Raw genomic sequence first — 6,910 nt, 5'->3', positions numbered from 1 at the left:
TCCAGCCCTAAGGACTGGAGCATGGCTTTGGTGAGGCTTCTGGACTCTTAGGACGCATGCATCATTGAAACCCCATATCTCCACTGTGACTCGAAGCAGCTTTATTTTGGCTGTCTGTAACAGGCCAAAGTCTCTCATCCTCAGAGGAAGGCAATAGCAAACCTCCTCTGAATAAATCTTGCCAAGAAAACACCATGATGGGCTCGCCTGAGGGTTGCGATAAATCGGAAACAACTTGAAGGCACACAACAACAAAGAGCAGCATCACAAGATTACAAATCCTAGGATTCCATAGCTTTGAACCATGGCAGTTACAGTGGTATCAACCTGGATTCTTTCTGTAGTGTGGCTATAGCCCAAGTTCCCCTTGATTCAGTGGATCAGTAGTTGGGGCTAGTAAATAGATAAAGGACTCAGAATCTTGGTAGCTCCCAGACATTTCAAGCAAGATTATTTTTTATGCCAGGGGTTATCTCTCAGCTTTGTTCCAGAGACCCTTTTGCATAGAAAGCAAATACTGTACCACTGAGTTGGAGTCTTTATAATAACAGACATATCAAGACATATCTGTTAATAAAAGGATAATATACAGGATTGTATCTATTTATTTGTCCATGCATGCAATTTAGGAAGAGCAAAAGGTCCAACTGTCCTTTTTTCCATTTCCATTAGACCAAACAAAATATTGTGTGTGTGTGTGTGTGTGTGTATGTGTTGAAATCCTATTGTATTTTCCCTCAGATACAATATTCCTTTCCATGCAAATAACATATTGGTACAAAGTTCTGAAATGTGGGGGGAAAACATATTGAAAAAAAGGTGCAGAGTTGTCATAATTCCACCCAGCGGGGAGAAAACCTTTGGATTTTTTGTTTGGTTTAGCATGAGATAAGCAAAGAATTGCATCCCAGCTTCACTTACTACAGTGTAATGTACTTAAACACCACTTCATTACATTGAAGGCACTATATAATGACAAAAGCAGTAGCAAGAACAACAACAATAAACAACAGCACCACTTGTAAGAATAAAGGTTTCATTACTCCACGTAGGAGCCCCTTGTTCACAGTAGCCAAGAGGGATGGAACTTCCCAACACATCTGGAATACACCAGGCCTAAACTTTTGGAATACAACAGGTTTACAAAAGCTCATCTAGAAAATGAGATTAAACAGAGACTTTTTTTTTTTTTTGTTTTCTTTTGGTGGTGGAGGCAATAGCCAGATGTTAGAGGACATCCCCCTTCTAGTGTTCTACAATCTCTGTTGGTGCTTCTCCACTGTTCTGCTGCCTGAAGATTATAGCAATGACTGATCAGAACTCCTGTTAAAATGTGGAATAAGAAGGCAATGAAGGGGCTGATTAGTGCTTGTTATCTCTGCAGCTCATGCTGCTTTTCCATTGTCCAGTGAGTAAGTCTTTTATAGAGATTTTCCTTTTATCCCATTTGTCTTAATCCTTGGCCCTACCAGCTGAGAAGGAGGAATTGCTCCTTTAATTTGCTTGGAAGCTGTCCAACCTCTGGAATCTGGTTAGGTCTTAACCCAGACCATTTTTTAAAAGCTTTTGGAAAGTACAGAATTTTCCCAGCCGATGTACAGGGTCCTTTTTTCCCCTCTTGGGTTGAAGCTTTCAGACAGTTTCAGCTCACCAACCAGTGCACAGGAGGCTCTCTTTTTGTCCGAAATGCACTGACAGTCCTTGGTGTTTTATTGCCGAAAAAGCACCTACTGACTGATTTTTTTTTCATTTTCCTCCTCCTCCTCTACTCATTAGCATCCTGAGAAAGTGGGATCCTAAGTTTGCAGGATCATATGCCATAGGAGATACCCAAGATAATGTGGTTTTCCCTGTAGACTGCCCACTGACTATGTCTTTTATGCCTATGATATTTGAGCATACAGCATATGAGAAAGGTTCACTTTGGTTAAAAACAGCAACAGCATGTAATGCATTCAGATATGCATGGCACTTGTCCTTTTCTGGGTCTCACAAATGTCACAGAAAGGTGTGACGATGCATCTGGCTGTTTTTCTCATTTTAGGGCAAAGGCGGAGGGAGCAAGAAAGCAGGAGAAGGAGGATTGGGAAACAGTAGATGAAAACAGCCACCAGAGAGAAAAGAGGATAGAAGGAAAGACAAAGGGTATTACTGTGATTCTGCTTCTGTAGCCTGCAGCAGCTGACAAATGCCACAGTGCCGTTTTTGTAACCGGGCAGGAGGCAAGGTTAATCTTCTCTCCTCATTTGCCCCGAGCATGTGAAATCTCTACCACAGTGTAATGGTTCCTGAAAATACCCGATAAAGATTGCTGTGGTGGAAAGGGCTGGGTCTTTGTGAGTTGGTTTGCACTTGCTGCTTTCAAAAGCATAATTAAGATTGGGCTGAAATTGTGATAAATTATAGATGTTGCTGGAGAAGGCATGCTGTCCTTCCAATAACCAGGGGTGGGGGGTTCGCTTGCTTTGTCAGAGGCCCCACCTGATTGCTTTTCATTGATTGCTGCTGGAAATGGGAGTGGGGGGTTGCAAGACGCATATGGTCATGTTACATCAGAGAGCCCTTCTGGTCTTGTGACAAGAAGGGTTGAAGTTGAAACACATGTATTCAGAAAACAGCCTTGGAGGCATAGTTAAAATGGCTCTGCCACTGAGCTGTGCCAGAAATGTTCAGGGTTTGTGAAAAAAACAAGATTGGGTTACATGGCACTTGCAGCAAATGATCTTGCAATCGAGATGCCGAAACCATGTGATTGTCACAGGTTTCATCCACCCAAATCTCTTTTCCTTCTCTACAAAGATTCACCAAGATGGATGTGTTCAAAGGACAAACCATTATCTATTTGTGGCAACCATGAATAATGACTTCAGTATTGTGTATTTCCAACAATTCCCAGAAGAGCTTCATCTCTGTGTGTATTTTTTTAATAACCTGTTGGAATCATTTGCCTCTCCAATATGGTTTTAGTTTCTAAGCCTTTCTCAGGCTGGAGAAACATGATTTTATGCTTTCATGGAAGAAGCTGGACCGTTTTTTAAAATAAATGTAATGGTGGTTGTGTGAGATGGCAAAACCCTGATGGATCATCTCAGGTTCTATGTTTTTCTCAGACACAGCTTGTATGTTTCCAAACACTTCATGCCCTACTTCCCCAGTTATTGGATTTTACTATGAGTCCTGGCTTTAGAGCAGTAAAACAATTGACTTTAGAACTATGGCCCAATCTTGGGTCCCGTTAGACTATTAACTCTTACCATTTCCTTCCAACTTGACTGTTGTCAGGGATGGTCAGACCTGTCCTGAAACATGTGACTATCAGGTCCAGGGAATCCATTGCATCAGTGGAATTTAAGTTTGACAGTGGTCTTTCCATGAAGGAAAAGAAGCTTCCCTGAATAAGAAATGGTGGCACAGAAAGTTCTCTGAATGACCTATCTGTAAGGGAATGTTGGACAACTTATAGCTTCCAAACTGTCAATAATGGATAATGGTGGCATCAAAGATGCCAGCAAGCACCACTCACAAACTGTGTATTCCTCCAGATCCCCATTGGCCTTCATGAGGATTCCTTGTAGGGTTACCAGATTGAAAACTGGAAAGGGCTCCTGTAACTTTAATGATTGTGTAGAAGCCAGCATTTCAGCAGGTGTTACTTGACATGCAACCAGGTAAAAAGCAGCACTTGCTAAAATTCTCTCTTCTATATAACAATTAAAGGTATCAGAGCCTCTCCAGTTTTCACTCTGGCAATTCCAATTCCTTGACAGGTGCAGAAAGGTAGGATGCAAGCTTATGTCTGCATTTCTAAAACAAAACTGATCATTGTTACAGTTTGCAGCATTATTATTATTAACCTTTATTTATGAAGCGCTGTAAATTTACACAGTGCTGTACATACAATCTTTTTAATTAGATGGTTCCCTGCCCTCAGGCTTACAATCTAAAAAGACATGACACAAAAGGAGAAGGGAGTGGTAGAAGGAATGGGGATGAGGTCCAGCAGTTCCTCTCTACCTCACAGGCCTGGACCAAGGCAGATGGGCTGGAGGGAGGGTTTGGCTTCATAATGGATGTTTAATCTTCTTCCAGGGAAAATACATACTCTCAAGTAGGATAATACATATACAGTACATAGCCATGGTTCGATAAACAGGCACCAAAAGAACATCAAATAGTAAGCGACAATTATGCAATGCCTGGGAAGGCTTCTCTGAACAGGATGGTTTTCAACTTTGTTTTGAAGCTGGTTAAAGAAGAGATGGCCCATATCACAAGGAGGCACTTACGTGGGTAAAATGTTGCTGAACTGTTGCAGAAGCACAAAGGTAGGATCATCCGTAGCACTTCTAAAGCGTAATTATTCAAAAAATGGCTTCTCCATGAACGCATCGTCGACAGAAGGAAAGCGGGAAGCCCCGATTACACTTTAAAAGCACGACCGATGATCCCACCTTCGTGCTTCTGCAACAGTTCTGCAACATTTTACCTAATTAAATGCCTCCGTGTTATAAGGTCCTTAGTCATAGGCCACACCAGGGTTTAATTCTTCTTAACCATTATGACGACAGTCTCTTCTATCGACATATCCTTCAACTGGTTAACCCTCTGTCCTCAAAGGCTTTCTATTTTTTCTTTTGGACTGATAAGAATTTCCAGGAGAAATAGTTCATTATTTGATATTATTTTCTATTAATTCCCTGTACAGGGTTCATTAATGAGAAGGGAAGTTATTAAATCAGTTCCCTGAATGTTGAGCTGAAAGCTGTAGTGCCAACTCCTTGCAGTTTAAGTAGACTTCTTTAGGGAATTAGCTTAGGGGATTTTTCAGTCGTGCTTATAAACAGGTGGGAAATGGTGGTTCTTGAGGACACTGGTTTCCTTTAAAATATGGCTCAGGTTTTGTATACTGTGACTAGAGCAGCATCAGCTACTACTGGGGTCTGGGGTCTTCAGGGCAGAGAGCAAAAGTCTGCACAAGCCATAGTTCCTTCAGACTAAGGCTGTCCTTCCTTTGACTGTTTAATTTATTTCAATCCAATCGGGGAAAGAAATGCATCTTAATTAATTGCCTTCTACTCAAGGCTTGACGGGTAAAGCCTGCTTCAAAATGCAATAATGCACTGAAAGTCTGCAGGTTGTGTAACTTCTGGAAGAGTTCCCTGCTAGTGCATAAGTGAGTGCATGACTCCATCATTGGAAAGAGCTTGGAGCATAGTTGGCGTCTGAGATGATGGCAGAGAGATTTTTGGTATGTCTTACTGGTATGTCTTACTTACTTACCAATTGGTATGTCTTACTGGGAGTAGTTCAGGGAACCAGAGCAATGTAGAACTTGGCTCAGAGCACCCACAGATCAAATGGTATAAAGAAAGTGGGTAAGAAGACATCCCTCATAACACTTTTTTAAAAAGGTATTTTCAAATTTCAGTAATAATACAAAATAGCTATGCATCCCGAATAATACAGGTTGAGCCTCCTTTATCTGTGATGTTTGGGACCAGAAATGTTTTGGATTTGGGAATTTTAAAAAATTGTTTTTCAATATTTGCATATACATAATGAGATGTCTTGTAGGTGAGACCTAAGTCTAAATATGAAATGTATTTATATTTTGTATACACCTTATATTCATAGCCTAAAAATATAGGTAATGTTTTTAATAATTTTATGCATGAAACAAAGTTTCCATACACTGAACTATGAGAAACCAAAGATGTCTCTATATCAGCCACCCATGTGGACAATATTGGATCTTAGAGTATTTCGAATTTCAGAATTCAAGAAAGAATGCTCAACCTATGCTTGTATATTGTTAATACAAAGAGCTGTAAACAGTATAGATCTTTAATACAATTTACTGTGTTCCTGTCTTGTTTTAAAATCATAGAATCCTAGAATCGTAGAGTTGGAAGAGACTACAAGGGCCATCCAGTCCAACCCCATTCTGCTATGCAGGAACTCTCAATCAAAGCATCCCCGAGAGATGGCCATCCAGCCTCTGTTTAAAGACCTCCAGGGAAAGAGACTCCACTACACTCCTTTGGGCTTTTCAAGCAATTGCCAACTTACCTCCAACTCTGAGGCAAACCTACCATAGGGCTGTTTTGGCAAGATTTGTGCCTTTGCTGTCCTCCAGGGATGTAGCTAGGATTTTAGGAGGGGGGGGGTCCAGACTAAGTGCCACCATTATAATGGGGCTTGGGTGCAGCGGCGCAGCAGCACACACCATTCATTTTTCTAATGGAAGGGAGGGGGTCCAGACCCCAAGAACCCCCCCCCCCCCCCCTCTGTCCCTGTGTCCTCTGAGGATGAGAGTGCATAACATGCCCAAGGGGCTGAGTGAAGAGTCAAACTCTGGGATACAGAGTTATAATACAATGTTCAAACCACTATACCATGCTGGCTGTCATTCATGATCTTTGTTGATGCTGTTAACAAAGATCAGCATCTTTGTTAACTGCATCAAGACTTTCACTCATGGTGATCCCACCTCCAAGCTTCCCAATCCTCAACCATTTTGTTCAGTTCTTCTGGGCTCAGGAACTGGCCTCATTGGTAGAGTTTATTTATTTATTTATTTATTTATTTATTTAGGTATTTATACCCCGCCCTTCAGCCCTAATGGCTCTCAGAGCGGCTTACAATTATTATTTTTAATCAGACAGTTCTCTGCCCTCAGGCTTACAATCTAAAAGACATGAAACAAAAGGAGAAGGGAATGGTGGAGGGAAAGGGGATGAGGTCCAGTGGTTCTTCTCTCCCTCTGAGGCCTGGACCAAGGCAGATGGAGGTAGGGCTCTTCCTTCTTCCAGGCTAGCCCTGATGGAGCTGACCGGCCTGGCGAACTCCCTCTCAGGCTGGCAGATGGCAGTTATGGAGGGCGGAGTCTCCTTCCTTCAGGCTAGCCCTG

The 6,910-nt window shown here is 41.8% G+C and overlaps 1 protein-coding gene across 4 annotated transcripts in view; it reads left to right on the top strand.

Annotated features, from left to right (window-relative positions):
• The window catches only part of SETBP1 (SET binding protein 1), a 386,679-nt gene that overhangs the window by 192,459 nt on the left and 187,310 nt on the right, over positions 1–6,910 (top strand). The window lies entirely within an intron of this gene.

Source organism: Sceloporus undulatus, chromosome 2, assembly GCF_019175285.1.
Source record: "Sceloporus undulatus isolate JIND9_A2432 ecotype Alabama chromosome 2, SceUnd_v1.1, whole genome shotgun sequence".
NCBI classification, from domain to species: domain Eukaryota; kingdom Metazoa; phylum Chordata; class Lepidosauria; order Squamata; family Phrynosomatidae; genus Sceloporus; species Sceloporus undulatus.
Note: the sequence above shows the minus strand (reverse complement) of the source record. Positions and strands in the feature narration are given on the sequence as shown.